This window comes from Balaenoptera physalus (assembly GCF_965194825.1).
Source record: "Balaenoptera physalus genome assembly, chromosome: 6".
Classification (NCBI taxonomy): Eukaryota; Metazoa; Chordata; class Mammalia; order Artiodactyla; family Balaenopteridae; genus Balaenoptera; species Balaenoptera physalus.
Window position 1 is genome coordinate 71,944,859 of NC_138885.1, and position 26,664 is coordinate 71,971,522.

General features: G+C 39.5%; 1 protein-coding gene across 11 annotated transcripts in view; it reads right to left on the reverse strand.

The window, feature by feature from the left end:
• CCDC141 (coiled-coil domain containing 141) overlaps positions 1-26,664 on the reverse strand; it is a 242,433-nt gene that overhangs the window by 111,301 nt on the left and 104,468 nt on the right. The window lies entirely within an intron of this gene.

Sequence of the window (26,664 nt, forward strand, 5' to 3'; positions counted from 1 at the left end):
AAACATAGGCAGAACACTCTATGACATAAATCACAGCAAGATCCTTTTTGACCCAGCTCCTAGAGAAATGGAAATAAAAACACAAATAAACAAATGGGACCTAATGAAACTTAAAAGCTTTTGCACAGCAAAGGAAACCATAAACAAGACCAAAAGACAACCCTCAGAATGGGAGAAAATATTTGCAAATGAAGCAACTGACAAAGGATTAATCTCCAAGATTTACAAGCAGCTCATGCAGCTCAATAACAAAAAAACAAACAACCCAATCCAAAAATGGGCAGAAGACCTAAATAGACATTTCTCCAAAGAAGATATACAGATGGCCAACAGACACATGAAAGAATGCTCAACATCATTAATCATTAGAGAAATGCAAATCAAAACCACAATGAGGTATCATCTCACACCAGTCAGAATGGCCATCATCAAAAAATCTAGAAACAATAAATGCTGGTGAGGGTGTGGAGAAAAGGGAACACTCTTGCACTGTTGGTGGGAATGTAAATTGATACAGCCACTATGGAGAACAGTATGGAGGTTCCTTAAAAAACTACAAATAGAACTACCATACGACCCAGCAATCCCACTACTGGGCATATACCCTGAGAAAACCATAATTCAAAAAAAGTCATGTACCAAAATGTTCATTGCAGCTCTATTTACAATAGCCAGGACATGGAAGCAACCTAAGTGTCCATCATCGGATGAATGGATAAAGAAGATTTGGCACATATATACAATGGAATATTACTCAGCCATAAAAAGAAATGAAATGGAGGTATTTGTAATGAGGTGGATGGAGTTAGAGTCTGTCATACAGAGTGAAGTAAGTCAGAAAGAGAAAAACAAATACAGTATGCTAACACATATATATGGAATCTAAGGAAAAAAAAAAAAAGGTCATGAAGAACCTAGTGGCAAGATGGGAATAAAGACACAGACCTACTAGAGAATGGACTTGAGGATATGGGGAGGGGGAAGGGTGAGATGTGACAGGGTGAGAGAGTGTCATGGACATATATACACTACCAAATGTAAAATAGATAGCTAGTGGGAAGCAGCCGCATAGCACGGGGAGATCAGCTGGGTGCTTTGTGACCACCTAGAGGGGTGGGGTAGGGAGGGTGGGAGGGAGCGAGATGCAAGAGGGAAGAGATATGGGAACATATGTATATGTATAACTGATTCACTTTGTTATAAAGCAGAAACTAACACACCATTGTAAAGCAATTATACTTCAATAAAGATGTTAAAAAAAAAAAGAAAAAAAAAAAAAGAATAAGTATGGTAGATTAAGGCATTGGCATTTTTTTGAGCACCAATTACGAGCTTATGTTTTGTATGTATAACCCTCACAAACTTAGGTTAGATGTTATTGTTTTCCTAGTATTTACACAGGCTCAGAGGGGTATGTTATTCAAGGTTACATATCCAAGAAGTGGCAGAGCTAGGACTATTCGCAGGTTTGTATACAATGCTACATTCCAGGGAACTGAGGGTACAGAGACTCCAGAATCTCCAAATTTCTCAGTGAGTGCAAAAGCAATACTCTTAGGCATGAAGATGGGCTACGTGAGTTCTCAAGATCCTTCATTTCTTAAACAGCTATTTGTCCCCATTTAAGGACTGCTAATATGTGCCATGACATTATTTTGTAAAGCACTGTAAATATCCCTCCCACTTAAAAACCACTACTTTAACCTTATCGGGAAAAAGCAAATATTTCTAAAGCAGTTAGCATAATTTCTGGCATACATAATAGGCACTCACTAAATATTAGTCCCACTTTTCTTCCCGTCAGTTTTATCATGGTTCATTAGTGTCCCCAAATTTGTTCATTATTTATGGGAATTCCTGTTTCCCAGTTCTAAAATAACAATAGTGGAAGCCTTCTCCAAATGTACTGGTCAGTGTTATGTACTGATCAATAATATGAGATAAGCAAAATAAAGCAGGTTTCTTTACTGTAGTACTTCTTAGAATTTTTACTGTGTTAACATGCACTGAGACTCCTAGAGGAAAACGTGGTGTGAAACGTTTTGGACAAACTCCTTTGACCAAGAAACCATTTGTTTGCTAATCATCTCAGGGGACCAATGCTCCCGTTGGAACAATGCTGAGAAACACTACAGTTGTGGCTAAAAGGACCTGAACCAGCTACGGGTTCATTTGCTTTCACAAGTCTTTGTTTCTTTTTTTTGTTTTGTCCCAATCCCTCCAGCTACCCAGTTAGTCCATTTCCTGTCTTTTGAATCCATTCTCTCAATTTCTGTCTGTTAAGATCTGTGGGGCATTAATCCTCAATGAACTCAAGTAAGAAATGCTCAATAAAAAATGAATAACAAACAAACATAGGACAATAGAGAATATAAATCGGTGAAATCACTTTTATATTCCTTGTGCTAGAGCATTAGATCATTCCTTTCTTTTTTAATTCAATTTAACTGCTTTACTCCATAATATGAATGTACCGCGACTTCTTTATCCATTCTCTTGCTATTTAATTTTTCAGCTAGTATTTTGCTGTTACAGAAAAGATTTTGTTAAACATCAAAAAAAAAAAAAAAAAGAAATGCTCAATATGTGAAGACATAGAGTAAAGCAGGTAATTCTTTCAAAAAATTGGCATTGACCAGAATCTTCTGTGCTCGTTAGAGGAAGAACACTTAACAAATATGGAGAAGCTAGGGGAGGCCCAGAGACCTGGGGGAAGGAAAGTGGAGAGGAGGTTAGGATATGGAGAGATAGGTTACAGCCATTACGTGCTCAGTCTGGACAAAACTAAACTCTACGGTGTTGGTTTCTTAACTGTCTGCAAGAACGTAAGGGTTGATTCTTCTTCCTGTATACTAGCACTGTGCTAAATGCTTTACGTATAGTATCTCACTTAATCTTCACCACACCCCTACAAGGTAGGAACTATTATTATCCTCATTTTACAGATGGGGTAACTGAGGCTCAGAAGGGTTAAGAACTTTCCCAAGGTCTCAACACTAGTAGGTGAAAGAGCCAGAACTCAAATTCAGGTAGTTTGACTCTAGAACCTGCTTTCTCAACCAGTATCCTGGCCTCAGCTCTGCAGAGAGGTGATAAACAGTACTTTTTACACCACAGAAAGATTAAACACATTAACTTAGAATTACAGAGGTGAAACTTCCATAAGGTCTGGATAAGACCTGAAACTGATAAAAGTCCTTATATGACCCTGGGATTTTCTGATTTGAAATTAGAAGCCTTATTATTTCTAAATAAACACAATGCCTTACATATATAACGGAGAATTTACAGCCAAACTCAAGCTATATTTTGCTTAGCAACTGGACCAAAATAATAAAGTTCTTCTCTATGAATAAGAAGAGAAATCCTTGTTCTCTAACAGAGTTCATAAATCTGCCTTTAGTATAAATTTTGCAAACAACATTAAAGAGAGACTTCTGGAGTAGAGCCAAGTCTTTGAAAACCCACTGTAACCTTGTGCTTCATAATGTGTTATATAAAGTGGGCTGTGACCTTCCAAGGAAACTGTAAAGGACTATTTTGTGCCTCCTATCTTTTCTTATTCTCCATCCCCAGTCTTTTTAATTACATTTTCACATGAACTCTGTGGGCAGTAAATGAAGTTGGGTCCACTCAATACTTCTATGCAATCTTCTCAGAAAATTGGTTCTGTTTTCTTTGGGCAATCTATAGGCAGTTTCTGATGCGCTTCCATACTGTTCTGATGATGTTATTTCCCCAGCCGTTTTTCTTAGGGGATGCTTCGCCTATTTTACTTTTGAGACAAAACTTTCCAGAGTCATCTGAATCCAGCGTGCTATTTTAAAAACTTAGCTGTCCCTGTTGTCCAGGCTGGAGGAGCCCAACAGAGAAAATCTTGGTCCTTTTTCTCTAAGCCATTGCTGCCTGCCTGCTAAGTATTAAACCTCTGACTGGGTTTCAGTCACTTTGCAATAAAGTATTTCCAGTACTTGTCTCCACCAGCAGAAAGCCAAAGTCTGCCACTTCCTTGTCTTTTCAGCTTGACAGATGGACCTGTGTATCTCTGAGCCAATAAAGAAGTGGGGCACTGTGTGTTCCTGGGCTCAGGGTGTGTCCACAGGTCACTCCATTACTTTCCTTCTTCACTCACAGTAGTAACCCTTTTAAACTGTGCCTTTCAGTATTCCATTTGCTGAGGAAATGGAGCTTCTCTTGCATCCCTTGATTGTAAGGGTACTTTTAAGAGGATTAGCACTGATAGACAAGAAGGCGAAAATGGTTTCTTCTCCCCCCACCCGTTTTTTTTTTTAACAGTCCCAGGTTAGCTTTTCAAATAAAATTATGGATTGGTATAAAAATTATCCAGCCACTCAATTTAAAAAGTAAAAACATATTAGCGGGCTTCCCTGGTGGCACAGTGGTTGAGAGTCTGCCTGCCAATGCAGGGGACACGGGTTCGAGCCCTGGTCTGGGAAGATCCCACATGCCGCGGAGCAACTGGGTCCGTGAGCCACAGCTGCTGAGCCTGCGCATCTGGAGCCTGTGCTCCGCAACAAGAGAGGCCACGATAGTGAGAGGCCCGCGCACCGCGATGAAGAGTGGCCCCCGCTTGCCACAACTAGAGAAAGCTCTCGCACAGAAACGAAGACCCAACACAGCCGAAAATAAATAAATAAATTTAAAAAAAAAAAAAATTAGCTACTCCAATGGAAAAGAAACAAAATACTCCCAATATGTTTAGTAAGCTTTTATTCACTTGCAAACTTCCCTGATGAAGTGGATGGGGTGGGTTTAAATGACCCAGTACCACGTGGTAAATTATTTTCCTTATAAATTTGACTTCAGAATATAATTTTTAAGTGGGAGAAGATGGACAAGAAACAATAGGGAACTTTTTTTTTTAAATTAATTAATTTATTTTATTTATTTATTTTTGGCTGTGTTGGGTCTTCGTTTCTGTGCGAGGGCTTTCTCTAGTTGCGGCAAGCGGGGGCCACTCTTCATCACGGTGCACGGGCCTCTCACTGTCGCGGCCTCTCTTGTTGTGGAGCACAAGATCCAGACGCGCAGGCTCAGTAGTTGTGGCTCACGGGCCTAGCTGCTCCGTGGCATGTGGGATCCTCCCAGACCAGGGCTCGAACCCGTGTCTCCTGCATTGGCAGGCAGATTCTCAATCACTGCGCCACTAGGGAAGCCCCAGGGAACATATTTATAAACTGCTAAGAAGCTATCAGTTGTGAAGATGACTGGCCCAAATCACATGTGGCAGAAGCATGTGTCCGGCTCATGTGTAGGCCCCGTGCCATGGCCGCTTCGGAGGACATCTCAGTAGATACAGCTCATTTCTCGTTCAGTCTTTTAAGTCTACAGTCCCATTTGGTTCAGCACCGAGGAGAATTAACTCACTGACAACAAATCATAGAATTTTACGTGACTGCATTAACAGATGGGACAAACAAAATAAACCTGGTGATTTTAATCAGAGAATATTTGAAAGTCTGCTTTGAGCAGAAATTTTTTGAGAAGAAATGTTTACGCTTTTGGAGAGTGGCAGTGAGCTCTTGAAAAGCTGAAAGTCTCTGATCATGCCGAGCTGGATGGCCAGCTGGGCCACAGTTACTTCTCATGCTCCTTTCCCAGGCATTTCTCGCCGACATACACAAAAGCAAGGGTCATCTCACTCTTGGATGAGTACTGAGCTCAGTGTCCACAGGCCATCTGAACTCTGCCCTCACTGTGGCATATTTCAGCAGAGACACAGACAGACTGCAAACAGGGAAGAACTGTGATTCTGTGTATCACCTAGAGATGAAAGAATTGTGGTGTTTCACCTCCCGGCCGTAAGGCAGAAATCATAGCTACTGAATCAAGGAGAGCCTGTGGGCAAGAGCAGAGAAATGGAAGTACACTTTTTACTCCAAACTTAGTAAGTGGCCTCCGGCAGGGCATTTTGTTTTCCTGAGCCTTACTTCTCTGCAGTGCAGAAAGAGCCACCACCATTTCACATATGCTTCGGCTTCTCTAGTGAATCAGATGTAAATTCAACGGTGAATTGGCTGTGCTTCAAATTCCTGGATTTAAGGCCCTACTAAAATTTGGATTTTTAGCTATATTTTCCACAAGTACCCTACTGGATTTGGGACTGACAGTTTATTTACAGCAGAAATGACAGATGTCACCAAAGCAATCTTTGAATAATAGTTGCTGCTTTCTTTTTTCTCAGTCCATGCAAATATTCCAAAAGATGCAGGAAAAAACAGGGCTTGGAAGCTTCTTGTTTCCTTTATTCTGTTCAGTGCTTGGCCACCAAGTGCAGCCTGTGGGCCAGCCACACAGAGCAGGGTGCTTGCTGCTAATACTGAAGCAAAAGGACGTGTGGCAGAATAAATTTTTTAAATCAAATAAAATCATAACAAATTACACTCATAAGCAAGTCTTCAAAATAACGTTTGGAGCAGAAATACATTTATTTCTTCTTCCTTGGTTCAACATAGTTTTTAGATCAAAATTTAATTACACAGGAAGTCGGGAAGAAATTGTCCCAAGATTTGTGTTTTCTGAGAATCATTATTTTTTCTTTAGTGTCTTGTCCTTGTTTTTCTTAGATTTTTGTTCCTCTTGATCACATTTTCTTCAAGTTGATTAGGTAAGGAGTAGAGCCAGATCGGGGGCTATTGATGTTTCCAATTTTTAAAGCAAAATTAATAAAGTCTAGCTGGCCAAATTATTTTCATCTAACACAATTTGCCTACAATCAGAGTGTGCCACTGGCCGACGAGGTGATTGCAGTTTATATTAATGTCTTCAAAAGACTTACTTTTTAATTTTCTAGAGAATCTGTTGGAGATATCTTCAGGATCTCAACATGTAATTCAACCATGGGGAGAATTACTAGGTTTTGATGTTCACTTCTTATGAAGATTTCCCTAAATCAAGCAGATTAAGTTGGGAAGGGGGTATCCATATATTTTACCCACAAGGAACATCAGATATAGATTAGAACAATGACTTTTAGTTGTTATGTACAAGATCAATGTAAGAAAACCAGTAACATTCCTAGATAGCAACAATAGCCAATTATCTTTTCTAATAAAGATCCCATTTATAAGAGCAATAAACATTATGAGGCAGTTATTTGTTCAACCATGTATTTGGCAGGTTTAGTCTATGCCAAGCATTCTTCTAGATACGCCATCTAGGCCAGTGAATTTAGCTCCAGTGTTAGTGATGGTGGTGGTCCACCATGTATTTTATTTTGTTTATAACCAATAAACATGGTAAATCAGTACATTGTCTGGTTAGTTTGAAGATGACCACACTGTAGAACAGAGACAAGTAGAGCAGGTTAAGGGACTCTCAGGTGCCACGCAGGGTGGGAGTTGTGTGCAGTATTAAATATGGTGGTCAGGGTAGGCTTTTTGAGTAGTGAGATTTGAGCAAAGATGGGCAGGAAGTAAGGGGATGAGCCAAGAGGATCTCTGGAGAAAGAATTTTCCAGGTTGAGGGCACAGCTAGAATAAAGGCTCCCAGGTGGGAGTTTTCCTGCTGGGGTGGAGGAACAGCAAGGACACAGCGCGGTAGAGCTGAGTGTCCCACGGAGGAAGCAGGAGGAGAAGCAGTAAGAGGGGCACGGCGGGGCCAGAGTGGGAGGATCCAGAGGCAGGGCCTTGTAAACACTGAAGTCTTTTATTCTGAGAGAAGTGTGAAGCTGTTGGAAGGTCTGGGGCATAGGGTCTGACATAACTTTAAAAAAAAACAAAAATAAAAGCACAGGGCTGTCGTTTGAGAATACTTTGCTGGTGGAGGGGTGCAGGGATGCATGCACAGTGATTCCTGAGGAAGCTACTGCAATTAGCCAGGAAAGATGGAGGTAGGTCATTCCCTAGGACAGCAGTGGAGATCATGAGAAATGATAGGATATTCTGGATCTACTTAGATGACACAGCCCAGGTGATTTCCTATGAGTAAGAGGAAGAAGAATCAAGACTCTTTTGACCTGAGTAACTGGATGGATTGAGTTGCCCTTAACTGAGATATGAAGAACTAGGCAGAAGAGATTTTGAGTGGGAAGAAGAAGAATTCAGTTTCTGATATCCTCTTGAGCCTGTCTCTCTGGAAAGGCTGTGCTTAAGCTCCTGAAGTCAGTACCCACCACCCACTTCTACACACAAACACACACACACACACACACACACACACACACTCACAAACTCACATTCCATTAGCAAATACTCTCACAGATTCCTCCCAAATATGCCCTAAGCCTTTTAGACTGGTACAGTCTATTTAAAGGACTATGAAGAATAAAGGCTTCAAGTTGCCTATAAGGAAAATAAGATCCCAAACCTAAAGTAGCAAGAAGAAATTAAATACCCAGCAGTTTCAAATACATTTTCAAATGCACAGACATGCGTGTAACATACACAGCCAGTGGTTCTTTTCGTTTCTGGAATGCAGAAGCAGAATGACTACAAAAGCCAGCTACCATGAGGTGATGCTGCACCTCAATCCCAGGTAGTAGGAATGTCTCAAAGAAATGGTGTGAAGCCAGTAACATATTCAACACACTCAGTTTTCAAAGGTACTGCATAGTGATAGGTAAGAAGTGACAGTACTTTTCAAAATGTGAGGGTTCGGGTAAAACATACTGGTGACATCAATTTTCCTTTACTGTTTCTTGTGATAATTCATACAAAGTGAGAGGTGTCTAACCCTTTCTGATTACTCCCTAAAAGCCCCCTTGTGAGCAGTTCCTTTATGTCTTTCTCAGTCTGGGTTCTCAGGGGCTTACTGAATATGTGAAGAAAAAACTTTAAGTCTCTTTATCACTTAGATGTGGAGTAAAAAAGTCAAACTCATAGAAACAGAGTAGAAAAGTGATTGCCAGGGGCTGGGGGGTGGAGGAAATAAGGAGACATTGGTAGGAGAGTACAAACTTTCATCTATAAGATGAATAAGTTCTGAGGATCTAATGTAAAACGTGGTGATTAGAGTTAACGCTGTACTATATAATTGAAATTTCTAAGGGAATACACTGTACTATATAACTGAAATTTACATATCCACAAAGATAAATATGTGAGGTGATAGATGTGTTAATTAACTAGATGGAGGGGAATCCTTTCACAACATATACGTATATGAGATCATTACGATAAACACTCCAAATAGCTTACAATTTTGTGTCAATTATACCTCAATAAAACTGAAAAAAGAAAAAGTTTAAATCTCTGGATTCATGATGCAGGGAATCCCTGTATACAACTACCAGGTTTACAAAGAATCCAAACAGCCTGCATCATCCTTTCTGTGCCTGTACTCCCCATCAACACCCTGTTACCATCATGGGAGTGTGCAAGTGTGCAGCTTCAGAAGAGAAAGTACTGTGGTGCTTTGTCCTTAACAGTAGGTGCAACTCAGAGGCAGTGTTGGCTTTGGCCACTCTGCAGATCACTTTACTTTTCAACATTACCTGAAATTGCTTTCTTGTGTTTGGGTTAATAAAACGTTCACTTCCAAAAATCGGCGGTGGGGTGGTGGAAAAGAAAAGAGAAAAGAAAAACAAAAGTCAAGGATGGTTAAGAAGTTGGCAGACATTCACACATTAGTGTGAATAGATTGCTTTCCTCTTAACACTCGAGAACTGCAGCATTGCGTCCACCATCATGAAGTTTTGCCCATTATTTCTCTGTTGCCTCAGAATCGGGAGAGTTCCCATAGAACTGTGTTTAGTTTGTAGTCTCAATGATGATCATGCAGTAGATAGACAGACTCATGACTTTCTAGCCAAACTGAATGTCACTTATGAGCAGCAATTTAGAAGTCCAGCCAGGACTGACTCAGGGTAACATTTTGCTGCCAGGTTCCTGTCCAATGGAGTCATCCACTGACCCAACTAACACTAGCTGCGTTTAACTCATGTCCCAGACCCATCTACTGGGTGTTACAGGGAATCCAGAAATGAATACATCATGGCCCTTGTTTTTGAGAATCTCACAGCTGTGGGGAAATCAGACATGTGAACGACTGAAATGCCAGGAAGGCATTAATTGCTTTAATTGAGCAATAAGCAACACTCTAAGAAGGGAAAGACAAGTACTGGAGAGATCAACAACCATTTCAGAGAAGGAATCTGGACCAACGCTGAGCCTATAGGTCATCAACTAAAATCACTCCCTAGGCTGAAGTGGATACATAGAGCTTTAGACAGACCCTCTCTGCCCAATGTACTGACCTCAAAATATTATCCAGACATCCTGAATGTGGGTGCTTTGCCTTGCTTCTTAGCCAGTTTCTGTCAGGTCCAATCTTGAACTACATACCAAATTCTGTCCACGGCTTCTGTTTCTGCTTAGATTTTCTGCCTCAGTTGCTAACCCTTTGCCCTGACTTCTACTCCTCCTCCTCTTTGGTAACCAAATTGTGACCTCAGGCTTGCCTGCTTTTTAGCTTTATTCTTCCCATGTCAACTTTAAGATTATAATTAGCAACTAACTTTGAAAAAGAAGAGGAAGAAAATAGGGGAAAAGAGATTCTCTGTGAGGGGTCCAACTAACTCAAGTCTCAGAGGTGAGAAAGTCTGTGGTACGCATGGGAGTGATAAGCAGACCAAGAAAGCTTAGATTCACAGAGACGTACAGGCTAGGGGGCAGGCAAAGGGCAGGTCATGGGGGGCTTTAATAAAAGTCACAGGAGTCTGTATTTTATTTTGTATCCAAAGGGCATTTTAGGAGATGCTTGAGAAAAAACTGGCCTAGTCTCAGCTTGTCCAAAGGTAACTTTGATGACGTCACAAATGATTAACTGCAAAACAGAAAGACTGGAGGTCCAGACGCCAGTTAGGCATGGGGCAGGATAATTTATTGTGTTCTTCCTATATTGTCCCATCTGCCCTGTTTCAAGAAGAAAGTCAATTATTTTCTATGCCCCTCTTGCCTTAGTGAAGTTTATATTAAGACCAAAAGCAGAACTTATCTGCAAGTCATTTTCCCTCCTGCCTTTTGCAAAAAGACTAAGTCCAATAAAGACATTATGAGAGATGTGGTAAAGGATAAGGAGATAAAGGTGAGGGCCATACAGAGACAGGGAGATCTGGCTGGTGCCGGAGAGAAGGCTGGATGTGAGGTGAGGCATGTGGAGGAGATGCAGGGTCCTCTCAGGGCAGTGCCATGAAGACATGCACGGCTTCCCTGGGGACGGCTGTGTATTCCCTCCAGGGAGACTGGGAGTCAGACCAGCCTGGCACCTCAAACAGGCACAGAAGCAGCAGAGACACTGAAACTGCGGCCTCCATACAGGCTGAGACAATGATTGCCTCAGAGGGAAGCTGAGTGAACTGATGACCACAGTGGCTTCCCCAGTGCTGTGGTGCTGTGTGGACCCAGGAACATTTACAGAACCCTGGAAAGGGGCTTCAACAATGACAGACTGAATGTGTCACCAGTCATACGATGGGAGCTCAGAATCAGGCTTATGTTGACTAAAAAACCATTTTTTAAACAAGCCAGCAATATTTCATACACATATTGTAGTTTGTAGGCTCAGATTCATAGTACTACATAATGTAATTGTAGTAGACCTAGTGAAAGATTCTGAGAAACTAAAGTAGGGCCTGGGAGGAGAAGGCAAGAAGGAGATAGAGGTAAGAACTGACTAAATTTGAGAGATGATCTGAAGTGAGGGGAGAGGAAGAATAATGTGACTTTGAGGTCTCTAATCTGGGTGACTGAAGGGCTGCAATTTCTTTAGCCAAGAAAGAAAAATGGGGGAAGGCTTGGAGGAGAAAATAATAATTTTAGTTGAGTTAAAGTGCTGGTAAGAAATCTATAAGTCAATCTTCCACAGGAACTTCTAAAAAGAAGACTGGAGGGGCTTCCCTGGTGGCGCAGTCGTTGAGAATCTGCCTGCCAATGCAGGGGACACGGGTTCGAGCCCTGGTCTGGGAAGATCCCACATGCCGCGGAGCAACAGGGCCCGTGAGCCACAATTACTAAGCCTGCGCGTCTGGAGCCTGTGCTCCGCAACAAGAGAGGCCGCGATAGTGAGAGGCCCGCGCACCGCGATGAAGAGTGGCCCCCGCTTGCCACAACTAGAGAAAGCCCTCGCACAGAAATGAAGACCCAACACAGCCATAAATAAATAAATAAATAAATAAATAAAAATTAAAAAAAAAAAAAAAAGACTGGAGTTGAGAGAAGATGTAAGAGTTGGAGATCTTTAAGTCTAGAAATCATTAAGATAAAACCTATATTATCACTGTGGGACTGTATAACTCCACATGAGCAAAGTATGAAATGAGAAGAGAAAAGAGCCAGAAGTTAAGCATTTCATGTAAAGGGAGACTGGAGGAAGAGATGTCATTGAAAGAGATTTAGAAGGAGCCAGGAACCATCAGACAAATGGGAGAACCAGAGAAGGTGGTGTCTCAGAGGCCAAGTGCACAGAGAGCTTCAAGTCATCTGTTACTTGAGAAAGAGCAGCTTCTCCTAATGCAGGTAAAGGATTAGTGGGTGGGGAGGCTAGGGAGGCAGAAAATGAAGTAGTTGTATTCATTTCCTAGGGTTCTTGTAACAAAGTACAGTTGACCCTTGAACAACATGTGTTTGAACTGCAAGGGTCCACTTATACACAGGTTTCTTTAAATACATATACTACTATGTTTATGATTTGTGGTTGGTTGACTCTGTGGATGGGGAAACCATGGATATGGAAGGCTGACCATGAGACTTGAGCATCTACAGATTTTGGTATCTGTGGGGGGTCTTGGAGGAACCAATGCCGCAAGGATACTGAGGGACATCTGTACAACAAGGTCAGTGGTCTGAACAACAGAAATTTATCCTCTCACAGTCCTCTGATTTAGATTTTAGAGGTCTAAAATCAAGATATCAACAGTGTAGGTTCCTTCTTGGGGCTGTGAGGATATAACCTGTTCCAAGCACCTCTCTTGGCCTTGTTGATGGCTATCTTCTCCCTTTGTCTCTTCACATCGTCTTCCCCCTATGGGTGTCTGCCTCTGTGTTCAAATTTTCCCCTTTTATAAGTCACACTGAATTAGGGTACACTCTGATGACCCCATCTTAACTAATTACATCTGCAATAACACTATTTCCAAATAAGATCACATTCTGAGACACTGGGGGTTAGGACTTTAACATATAAATGTTGGTAGACACAATTCAACCTGTTAGTCATGAAAAAGGTAGAATAGTGTCTTAAGGGTTGAGAAGCAATGTTTATGTTTTCTATTTTATGAGAGACTAAATGAGGTATTAAGATGAAGAGAGAGGGGCTTCCCTGGTGGCCCAGTGGTTAAGAATCGTCTTCCAATGCAGGGGACACGGGTTTGATCCCTGGTCTGGGAAGATCCCACATGCTGTGGAGCAGCTAAGTCCATGCGCTACAACTACTGAGCCTGTGCTCTAGAGCCCGTGAGCCACAACTACTGAGCCTGCGTGCCACAACTACTGAAGCCCACGCACCTAGAGCCCATGCTCCACAAGAGAAGCCACCGCAATGAGAAGCAAGCACACCACAATGAAAAGTAGTCCCTGCTCACCACAACTAGAGAAAGCCCGTGTGCAGCAACGAAGACCCAATGCAGCCAAAAATAAATAAATACATAACTAAATAAATAAATAAATTTATTAAAAAAAAGAATGAAGAGAGATACAAAATGAAGAGATGGAAAAGGTAGGACTTCGAAGAATGGATGAAGGCTTAAATTTGGAGAAGAGGGGAATGGGAAACACACTGGGAGAAGGAAAGTGAAAAAGAGACAAAAAAGGACAGAGAAGAAAAGAGTCAAGTGATTTCGCTTTGAATGACTAAGTGACTGTGAAGTTAGGTTAAAGCCTGGTTGAGAATTTTAAAAGAGCCTGAAAGTTTTGTACTGGTGGTTATGGGGACAAAATAGGGAATTAATGGCTGATAAAGAAAAGAATTTGTAAGGCTAACTGATAATAGATCATTTGCTTTTTAAATAGATCTAATCAGAAAAAGTGTGCCAATTGTTTCATCTTCTTTGAGAAGTAGGAAGAAACAGAGAAAATGGGTGGTTGAGTTTACTCACAAATAGCCTTGGTCCATGCTGAATCGTACAAGGAGGGAAACCAGGAAAAGGTGAAAGGAAAGGGGGGGTGGGATGAGAGCACTTTTGGGTGATACCATGGAAACAAGTGTGGCCACAGGAGTGGAAAACTGAAGTAAAGGCCTTTGGAGTGATGAATGTCACAGAAATCTAAGGCCACTGCACTGAATGCCACCAAATGGATGCTAAAGAGTAGCACAGGAAGGTTGTAGGGATTTAAGGTGTGACTGGATTAAGACATAAGAAAATGCCTTTTTAGGTGTCCACCTCAAAGACTCAACTTCACTATTATTATTATCATAGTAATGTTACCTTGAGTTGTGATAGCAACTATAAGAAGCCATGCTTTGTGGGAATTTTTATTTAAGGGCTGACAAATGACAAGAAGGAGGAGAAGCAGGAAAAGGAAGAGGAGGAGGAGGAAGAATAAGGGCAAGAAAAAGAAAAGGAAAGAATATATATGAAGAATTTTTATAAAAGTCATAACTAAAAAAAAAAGAAAAAATTTTTCTAAGCATTTAAACTTAACGAGCTGGTGAAGGTGTCATAAGCAGGTGACAGCAGGTAGATTTAAACTTAGTGATCACAGAGTACAATATTCTCTATTTGTTTTCTGAACTCATCTCCTTCTTAGATGGGCATAAACATTCTGAGAGACTCTCTCAGTTAAATTTCCCTTGGAAATGAAAGCATATGGTTCACTAAGCTTTAAATTAACCCATAAGTTAAGGCGGAAGTAGGGTTACCAAGTGAGAAATCCCATCATTTTATAGATTTTCCCCAATGCTTGCAGGCAAATTCAATACTATTTATACATATTTTGCCTGCTAGTAATAAAATTGTTTATAATTTATGTTCTGTGAAAAATGACATCTGCTTTTAATTGGGAAGTTCATTAAAGAATCAGACAAGTAAAACAAATTATTTGTTAAAATGAAGACAGAGGAATTGACATGCACTAATGCAGATGTCTCTACTGTTCAGAGACTTAGTTAATTTCTGCCTTGAGACATTTCAGATTCAGACCCCACTTTATTTTTTAAATTGGATGAAACATTATAAAAGTAACAAACTCTGCTTCATTTTGTAGATTTTCCTTATAATCATCAGAGATGCTGTGAGCTGATTTACTGAAGCAATATGTTTTAAAGTGGTTTTGCCATTTTTTCGCATACCTTCAGTGAAGGAATTTGGGGATGCAATGGAAGTTCAAATAACAGAATAGTCAGCTTCATTATACAGGTTAATACATACTGAAATGAAAAGAAAATCACTCAACAATGATTGTGAAATACTTTGAAAATATTTGGACAACCTGGGAACTATAATTATACAAACTCTAGATATTGCTACACACTTCCTGAACCACCCAAGAGACCTACAAGTAGCTCCTTTTGTACTAAATAGTTCATGTAAGTGCTATTCCTGTGGAAATATTTCTATTTCAAAAAAAGGAACATTTGAACAATTTAAACACCTGTCTTTTGATCTTCAATTACCTGAGTAATAAATACAAGCAACAAAAATAAATCAAGTTCTAAGCTCAGACAATCATGTCCATACCTTAAGAGACTCAAAGATTTATTTAGACTTAAACCTTCCAAGTTCTTACAATGACCCAATATTTCAACTCCATCACTTAAACTCTCTTTCATTCTTCTGCAGTTCTTTCCTCCATAACCTTTGTTACCCAAAGGGTGGTCCAGAGACCAACAGCATCACTGCTACATTGGAGCTTGTTAGAAATGCAGATACTCAAGCCCCACCCCAGACCTGGTGAATCAGAATCTGCATTTTAAGGTCCCCAGGTAATTCATGAGTACATTATAGTTTGGGAAGATCTGGTCTACAATACACTGAAAGAATGGCTTTTTATAATCAGATAGATGAATGAGAGAAAAATGATTATGGAAGGGGAAATTTGCAGATAGTATGATCTTATACATAGGGAATCCTTAAAAAACTATTAGAGCTCATAAATTAATTCAGCAGAGTTTCAGGATACAAGATCAATGCACAAAAATCAGTTGTGCCTCTATAGACTAGAAATGAATAATCTGAAAAGGAAATTAAGAAAAAACAATTTCATTTACAATAGCACCAAAAAGAATAAAATACTTAAGAATAAATTTAACCAAGGGGGTTCAAGACCCATACACTGAAAATTATAAAACATTGTTGAAAAAAATAAAGAAGACCTAAATAACTGGAAAGACATCCTGTGATCATGGATCAGGAAATCTAATATTGTTAAGAAGGCAATACTCCCAAAGTCATCTACAAATACAATCCAATTCCTATCAGAACTCAATGGCCTTTTTTAAAAGAAATGGCAAAGCTGATCCTAACGTGTAGAACTGCAAGGGAATCCTGAATAGCCAAAACAATCTTGGAAAAGAACAAAGTTAGAGAGCTCACAGTTTCTGATTTTAAAACTTACTACAAAAACTACAGTAATCAAAACAGTGTGGTACTGGCATAAGGATGGACATATAGATCAATGGAATAGAAGTGAGAGTTCAGAAATAAACCTATACATGTGATCAATTACTCTCAATAAAGGTGCCAAGACCAGTCAATGAAGAGAATAGTCTCTTCAACAAATTGTGCTATGATAACCAGATACCCATATGTGAAGAATGACCCTTACTTCATACCACACACAAAAATTAACTCAAAATGGAGCAGGGCTTCCCTGGTGGTGCAGTGGTTAAGAATCCGCCTGCCAATGCAGGGGACACGGGTTTGAGCCCTGGTCCAGGAAGATCCCACATGTCGCGGAGCAACTAAGCCCATGCACCACAACTACTGAGCCTGTGCTCTAGAACCATGAGCCACAACGGCTGAGCCCACATGCTGCAACTACTGAAGTCCATGCGCCTAGAGCCCGTGCTCCACAACAAGAGAAGCCACTGTGAGAAGCCCACGCACCGCAATGAAGAGTGGCCCCCGCTCACCGCAACTAGAGAAAGCCCACGCACAGCAACGAAGACCCAACGCAGCCAAAAATAAATAAATAAATAAATAAATAAATAAATAATTAAAATTGATTTTTAAAAAAAGTTAATTAAAAAAAAATGGAGCAAAACCTAAATGTAAGAGCTAAAGCCACAAGATTCTTAGAACCACAGGAATAAATCTTCATGACCTTGGATTTAGCAATGGTTTCATAGCTTTGACGTCAAAAGCAAAAGCAAGAAAATTTAAAATAGATAAATTGGACTTCATCAAAATTAAAAACTTCTGTTCATCAAAGGACACTACAGGAAAAGGAGCTGAATAGACATTTCTTCAAAAAATATATTCAAATGGCCATGAAAAGATCTTCAACATCACAAGTTATCAGCTATTAGGGAAATGCAAATAAAATACTACCACTGATAGTACTTTACACACACACTAGGATGGCTAGAAAAAACATTTTTTTTAATATAAGAACAAAAACAAAAAGTAAGTTTTGGCGAGGATGTGAAGAAATTGAAAGCATTGTACATTGCTGGTAGGAGCACGAAATGGTGCAGCTACTGTGAAAAACAGTATAGTGACTCCTCATTAAACTAAATGTAGAAATATCATACGACCCAGCAATTTCACTCCTAGGGATATACTCAAAAGAATTTAATGCAGGTATTCAAACAAAAACTTCTATGTGAATGTTCATAGCAGTGTTATTCGCAATGGCCAAAAGGTGGAAGCAACCCAAACGTCCATCAACTGATGGGTGGATAAACAAAATGTAGTATATTTATACAGTGGAATATTATGCAGCAGTATAAAGCAATAATGTACCAATACAGGCTACAACATGGATGAACCTTGAAAACATGCTAACTGAAAGAAATCACACACAAAAGGCCACTCGTATGATTCCATTTATGACATATCCAGAATAAGTAAATACATGGAAAGTTGATTAATGATTGTCAGAGGCAGAAGCAGAGAGAGAGAGGAATAAATTGACTATTTAATGGGTATGGTGTCCTTTTTAGGGTCACGGAAATGTTCTCAAACTACAACATTGTGAATTTACTAAATGTCACTGAAGTTAGATTTTATGTTATGTTTATTTTACCATCATTTTTAAAAAAGCCTCTACTATGTTGTGCTTGTATGAGGCATTGTGCTAACTGTGTACTGCATGAGAATATAACTAATCCTCACAACGACTGCATGAATTAGGTACAATTATTACCCTCTTTCACAAAAGGGGGAACCTAGGCTCAGATACACAAGAAATTTGCCCAAGCGTAGATCAGAAGTAAGCAGAGATGCTAGGATTTAACTCTAGGCCCTGGGAGTGTACCATTCATTCCACTGCCATATTCTGAGATACTATGTATTGCTGCCTCAAATAATGTATGATATATCTACACAGTTTAATAACATGTAATCATTAAAAAACCGTATTTAAAATATGCATTTGAATGGAGAAATGCTTATGACATAATGCTAACTGGAAAAATTACACTGCAAAACAACACATACACAACTTTGTACATGAACACACACATACAGTGTATACATACACACATACACACACAGGGTTGGAATACTCAATTTTTTGTATGTTTTATATTTCCTTTTCATTTTCATATACACCCATGCACTATGGGTGATTTTAATTTTCTTTAGTTTTACGTATTTTCTAATTTTTCCAAAATGAGAATGTATTATGTAATCAGAAAAATAAAACAATAAACACATTTTTAAAGAGCCACATTCCTGTAGTGGTTCTGTTGATGATAATTATGCATTTAAATTATTCAAATAAGCTTGCAAGAGACTCTTTTACTTCCTTATCTCATAGTTATAAATATTTTGTAACTTTAAGCTTGACTTTTTCCTCTGAATAAAGTTTGCTTGGGACCTAAGCATTGGTATTTTTGTAAGATCTCCAAATAATATTATTTAAAGGAACTTGAGGCTAAGGTCACAAATCCAATTTATGAAATCACTCAGCAACAAATGGAAAATATTTTCAATGACTTGGAAAATCGGATTAGATGATGAATCATGGAAGATTATTTTTATCTTGAAGCTGAGGAATGTGAATTCTACTATAGTAAAACATTGAAGATGATGTTTCTTTACACTATTTTCAGTTTGTTTCTCTGGCAGAACTTCAAAGATTATTTGTTAATCAAGGACTTTATAAAAAATATATAGCCATCTATGAAAATTAAGGAGAATATGGACATACATGAAATATATGGGAAAATCCTCTAAGTCAGTGTCTCTTAAACTTTTGTGTCCATACAAATCTTCTGAGAGAAATTTGTTAAAATGCAGATTCTAACCCAATAGGTTTGGTGGGTGGAATCTGAGATTCTGCACTTCTAATGACTTCCAGATGCTGCTGTCTGGGAGCCACAACTTGAATAAGTCTTTATGTCGCCTTTAAGCCTTTTAAATGGGCATTAATAACCTCCATCTCAAAAGATATCATGCCCCATCTAAAGTTACTCTCATTCAAACTTCAGCAGTTTTCTAAGAGACTATTCTGTCTTCAATATCACTTCTTCCCATTCTTATCATTCACATTTTTTCCAAGGTAATCTTCTAAAATGCAAATCGGTTTAAGCTACTACTCCACTTAAATTGCACCTCACTGCTCATCAGGTCTCAAACCCAAATGCTTACAGGGGACAGGCACGTAATGTAAATGAGTGAAGCAAAGGTGGAAGAGGAGGTAATGAGGAACGGTGGGGACTGTGGCAAACCGAAGTACACATGCCTTTTCTCAAGGAAATAGCTATTGCTGGGCTCCAGCCAAGAGCTGCTATGTCTATAAGGAAAGATGAGTCTGACAATGCCAGGTCTTCCATTTTTTAGAAGGAACAGGAAATCTGGATTTCATTTTGATGAAAATATCAATATCTTAAGATTGGCAGTGAATTTTTTTTAATCCCGATTCCCCAAACAAACTACATAAAATCTCTGGGCATGAGATCCAGATGTCAGTATTTTTTTCAAAGCCGCTGTGCGATTCTTGTGTGTACCAACTGTAAAGGGCCTGAACTGAAGCAAGAGTTGACACTACAGAAGTGTGGGGATTTATAGTCCACCATGGTGGTATGAAAATTACTTTAAACTGAAAACAGCTAAACAATTAGCAGCCACAGAAAGAAATACTACCTAAACTTAAGTGGAGCCTCCTGAAAATACAGTTGCCATTGACCTCTTCCCAGGGAGTTTCCTGATTTAAAGAAGACTGATACTTTGCATCAGGAAGTATAAATTCAACCGCCATACACCTTCCCACTGGGAAACCTCCAGCCAGGAAGAAGACAGACTGCTCATTCCTTTATCATCAAGAAGCCCAATAAAACCTTCCATACTCTCCCACTGAAGTCCTAAAAACTTTTCTTTTGTTAAACTGATCTTTATAAAACTTTACTTTGGGCTATTCCATGAGTCTTCCATTACTGGGACCGCCCACGTACACTGTGTGAAAATAAACCTTGTCTTCACTCCTGTTGACCTGTCTATTGTCAGTTAATTTGCAGGGCCCCAATCACTGGAACCAAATTGGAAGAGGAAAAGTTTTCCTCCCAACAGAAGTAAAGGTTGGCTCCTGAAGGCAGTTCTTGGATAGACATTATTTCTGATGTGCAGAAGAAGGAATGATTATGTCTCCTCAAAGGAGATAATAAGGAAGTGTTTGTTAACATATTTTAATACACCCTACAACCAACTCTGAACTCCAGACTTTGAATTCAAGCCTTGGAGCATCAAATTGATACAGGATAAAATCTAAGAGTATTTAAGGTTCTTAACCGAAGGGTCGCTTATAATCTTCCATGTCTGTTATTTCTTTAACTGTTACATATGTAAGAGGAAAATATTTTTTCATATTCAGTAAAGAAAGTATAATTTAATACAAAATTACTCATACTTAAAGGCTGTATTAAAAAATCTTTTGGTTCAGTTCTTTCAACACATTCTGAATAAGGTATCACAATTATTAAGAGATATAAAAGTTGCCATATTTCTTATTTGAATGCATTCCAGTAAGAAATGAGAGAGGAATTTTCAAAGATTATTTAGAAGGAATTTACTGAGTAGACTAACAAGCAATACAGAACAGCTTGCTACCATTTGACTTAGCTTACCTTCTCTATGTTACCAGATTATTTATATGTGTCTCACTAATGAATCCCCAGCTTGAGGTCTTATTTCTATTTTAAAACATCTTTGAAAGAAACAATCCCCCTTCTTCTCCTCATACCCACACTCAAAAAAAAAAAAAAAAGTGTAATATGCTGCTTCCTGTTTAAGGAGATCTAAAATTGGATTCCTCCTCCAGGAACAAGGAATGATATTGTTGAAAAACCACAGACGAAAACTATTTGAATGTTTACACCATGGATGGGAAAGGAAACATTTTTGGAGGCACTACTAAAATGTGGGCGCCTTCACGAATATTTTCTAATTGAATTATTTATGACTCCTCTTTACAGGTCAGGAAGGTGAGGTTGAGAGAGGTCAAGTGTACCCAAGATTGCAAAGTGAGTGACAGCAGGAATTCAAACCTGTTTTTTCTTATGTAGATATAACCCGATGTAGTATTGCAATCTTTATTTTTAGAAAACTTGCTAATCCAGGTAGGAAGAGGTTAGTAAAGATGGTGAAGGAAAATGTTTGAAGCAAGGTTTCTAGGTCCTTTCAAAAATCCTAACATTGTAAATAGGACCAGCATCATGGGCAAGTGATCTGTATCATCACAGCGACATTTGTTTAGAAGTCCCCATGCTTGGTTTAAGGTTCTGCTGTTGCTGTATTGAAATCTCAATTCCTTTTTAAGAAAGGCCTCCATATTTCCATTTTAAACTGGGTCTCACAAATTATGTAGCTTGTCCTTCCTGCAAGGGCCAACAAAGTGACGGTAAAGTTTATAGATAAGAGAACCTTCCTTGAGGAGACAACAGGTGGTTGGCTCTCAGTGTCAGGGCCACATGACTTTCTGGAGTAGAATAAGGCCGATGCCTTAGACAGGAGATATGTTAGGGGATAACTTTCTGGGTGTGTTGCTTTCTTTCCCCATCTGCCTGGTCATTGTTTGTCAATGTATCTTTTCAGGAAAGAAAATAGGAGCCCCAACCCAGTACCAGCCAGAGGAGAGAAACAACATCAGGGTAGCACTGGAATCTGACCAGGTGCACAGCTAATACATGAGAGGGAAGCAACCTGACCTGTTTCTCAGTGCGCCCTCAACTCTCCATCAAGTGAGCTGGGAAGAGTATGGGAAATGGGTCTTGGAACAAAGCAGGGTCCGGAGTCCAATCAGTGGGAGGTTCTCCAAGGGGTCCCCCTCCTTTGTGTATATCTGGGGTAGAGGGGCAAACCAGAAATGGTGGAGCCCTAATTCTAACAACAGAAGCACTCAGGGGCATCTCCCCGCACCTTGACCCCAATTCACCCAGAAAAGGACAAGTTAGAGGACTGGCTTTCACACCTCCCATGCCTTACCAAGTGAAGTTGCTGGTATCCAAGGGAATATTAACTTACAGGGAAAAATAACATCTGATGAGCACAAGCAACACACCGAAATACCTAAGTCAGAGGACACAGAATTAATGCACCGGACAGACCAACAATTTAATATATGAATAAAGCACACCTTAGGATATAAAGAAGGACGTTAGACAGATGAAGCAGGAAAAAAGTTATGAGGAATAATCAGTGTGAGGAATGGGGTATGAAAAAGGTAAGAGCTGAAGTGAGGAACTCAGCAGAAGGACTAAATAGAAGAGTCAGTGACTAGAAGCCCAGGTATTATAAGGGATAAAGAAATGGGAGGCCATTAACATTATGAAGGACAGAAGTAGGACATCAATATCCACGTAATAGGACTTTCCAAAGCTATGCTGCATCTAGGAATTACCATAGTGAAGATCACAAACAGCTACTTAAGATCACAAACAGCTACTAGATGCAACCAGTGTTGTGGGAAGAAACACAATGAAATCTATGCCTTCATATCATCTATGCAAATTGAAAACATGTAACTCTGTACATATTTTAAGAATGGGAATATGTCTAAAGACACATATCGAACCCATTAGAGTAGGTGCCTGTGAGAATGGGGATGTGAGGAAGATAGAGAATGAAGGGAGAAATAATAAAATAAGCCAAGAGAGTAGCCGACCCAGAGATCTAGGATGAATTAAAGAGTTTGTGTAACTCTACACTGAGGACCAAACATTTAAAAATAAATAAATAAAGATAATGGATGGCTAGGTAGGCAAAAGGAGGCTAAGTCACTATCTAAAGTCACTAGAGAATCACAGAAAGACACTAAAAGAATGTTTCTTTCTTCTAGAAAGAGGATTTAAAAAACAGACATGAATCAAACATCCTTTTTTTAATACCAGGCACTGTCCTAGGTACTGGGAATACCAAGATGAGTAAGATACTATCTCCACGTTTAAGAAATGTTGCTATGGGCTTCCCTGGTGGCGCAGTGGTTGAGAATCTGCCTGCTAATGCAGGGGACACGGGTTCGAGCTCTGGTCTGGGAAGATCCCACATGCCGCGGAGCAACTGGGCCCGTGAGCCACAACTACTGAGCCTGCGCGTCTGGAGCCTGTGCTCCACAACAAGAGAGGCCGCAATAGTGAGAGGCCCGCGCACCGCAATGAAGAGTGGCCCCCACTTGCCACAACTAGAGAAAGCCCTCGCACAGAAACGAAGACCCAGCACAGCTAAAAATAAATAGAATTGGTGTCTAAAAAAAAAAGAAAGAAAGAAATGTTGCTATTTTCCCAATCTAGTCCTATCATTTCAGCCATCTCTGAAAAGGTGTTTTTCACACTCACATTGCTTTAAATTTAACAAGCATAACAGTTATTATCATCTAAATCCTGTCTCTTTTATGAGACTGAAACTTAAAGGGAGTTTTAAGGTCACTTAGGCCCACCTTCTGTGGCCTCAGAATTCTCTTCTATTTTCCAACCTGCAAAGTTTACTTCCCTGTAATGACCATGCACTGTTAGCATTTCTTCTCTAGGGAATGGCTGTGGATAAGTATGACCTCTGAGACAACTCCCATTGGTCTCTTGTCTCTGGGTGAACGTTGCTAGGACCTTTAACTCTCATCACAGACAAATTGGTCTGATCATTGTTTTCCCTTATTCTACCTTATTTAGGAATGATCGCCCTTGCCTAACCAACCACTCATACTCCATCCATCTGCTCAAACCCCACCCTTCTGGAAAGCCAACCTGGATCACCCCAGAACAGAGTGTCACTCCCTCTTCTGCATTTACACTGATGGGGTCTCTTTCAACCCATGTGACTCAGGGACCCCTGCTGCCTTGAATAACCAGTTATCTTGACATTGGACTATCTAGTGTCCCAAGTTGATGACAATTGTCTTAAAAAACTTTTTTATCAATAAGTTATGTTTGAGCTTTCATCTCTAAATAGATATTCAATATTTGATAATCTCTACAGATGCTATTGAGATTAGGGGTTCCAAAGGCCAGCCCATAGTTGAAGGAAAATCTTATATCATACAGAATGCTTCGTGGGAAGTAATAAAACATGAACTCCCAGCAAAGCAAACATACAATTTTGTTTTTTTTAGAAAATAAATTTATTTGCAAGGATGTTATAGGAAAATAGGTTTCTCTGCCTCAGTTTCCAAAACCAATTCGGCCCCAAAAGTACTTACTGAGTACATGGGGCAATACTCAGCTTCTGTATGAGATCTGTCACTGGTTCCTGAGTGGCTCAGGACCCTGAAAGGAAGTAGTCATCTTGTCTGAAATATAATGGTGTTTATCAGGAATCTATACCCTTTTCAAACAATATTTGCTTGGGTATTCATATGGCTTAGCTTATACATATAACCAAAATGTGTAACTCTGCCATATAAATTTATCCATGTAATGAAATATGCTGCAGTTAAAGGATATTAGTTTACATAGGAAAAATATTTATGATAAAGCTGTAAATGAAAAAAAGCATGACTCTAATGCTATGTTTCTAGGGTTGTGTATGGAAAGACTAAAAGGGAGTGCACAAAAATACTAATAACGGTTATCTTAATAATGATTATCTTTGGGTTAAGAATTCACTTTTATTTTCCTTTTTCTTATAGTTATGAAATTTTCCATGATATACTTTATATAATAAAATATGTATTATTAAAAATTTATTTCTTAAACCACTTATGCATACAACAACATAGGGATAATGATGGAAAGAATATCTATGTTTTTCTATTTATACACATCATCAGAGCTACAAAGGTAAACTGTAAACTATGATATAAGCTAAACTGAGGTTATACATTAACAAATATTCTACTCAAAACTGTCCTCAGGGCTGTGAGAAACCATAATAAAGCCACAGTTACAGTAAATATAACCCCAAAGTATGTCCAAGCTATGTGAATATACCATTTTTATTTATATGTTTTAAGGAAGCAACCATCCTATGCAATTCAGGTCATCTCTTGTCCTTAGCATTTAGGAATTTTTATAGACTTTTCACTGATAAAACTTGAGTATCACACGCACAGAATAAAATGCTATATGACTTCAATGAAAAAAAACTAATTTCTCAAACAGATAAACCAAATGCTGAAAAATTTTAAATTTAAAAAATCATCAGCCGTAACAGTCTTTTGTAACCGAATCTTTATCAGTCAGGCAAATATTCAAACCATACACTTTGAGTACCTAAGTATCCTGTAGTGTTCAAAGAGAAGCAAAAACCAGCAAATGAAAACATCATGAGCCCTATGAGGAGATTTCAGTCTAGATAAACGCAACCTGCTACCTCCCCTTCCCCCACCCCTCCAAATCCCAACCTCCCAAACATGTAAATATTTATTTGCTTTGTATTCCTTACGTTCAACCATTGTCTATTAGCGTTGGCCCACTGTTTTCCTGAGCTTCATGACCTAGCTGTACGTACAACTATCAACCACCCAAGATATTAACAACAGAAAGTCCTCTAAATCTTGAAACTGATTAAAGTATTCACTGTTCCCACTCAATCTACTAAAACCGGACTTTCATTTTTCTGCAGATAAAAATGGAGCACCTGTAAAGAACTTTGGAAAATATGTATAGACCCCACATGTACAAATGAGTCAATTTCCAAATAACAAGACACAAGGGCGAGAGGAGCACTGCTATGTGGCTGCTCCGCTCCTCCTGCTCTCAGCACTTTATGGTTCCATTGTGCACACCCACACACCTACAAGTTGTTGCCTGGCTGGTAGTTATTACTTTCTGCAAAAGTAAGGAATGTGAAGCAAGTTAAGGAACTAGGGAAATATAAATGGGAACAGCAAGCAAACTATACAAAGAGAGTTTTTCAGTACTCCACTAAATTACCTACAGAAGTGTATTCAAGAGAAGCCCATGCGGGCTTCCCTGGTGGCGCAGTGGCTGAGAATCTGCCTGCCAATGCAGGGGACACGGGTTCGAGCCCTGGTCTGGGAGGATCCCACATGCCGCAGAGCAACTGGGCCCGTGAGCCACAACTACTGAGCCTGCGCGTCTGGAGCCTGTGCTCCGCAACAAGAGAGGCCACGATAGTGAGAGGCTCGCGCACCGCAATGAAGAGTGGCCCCCACT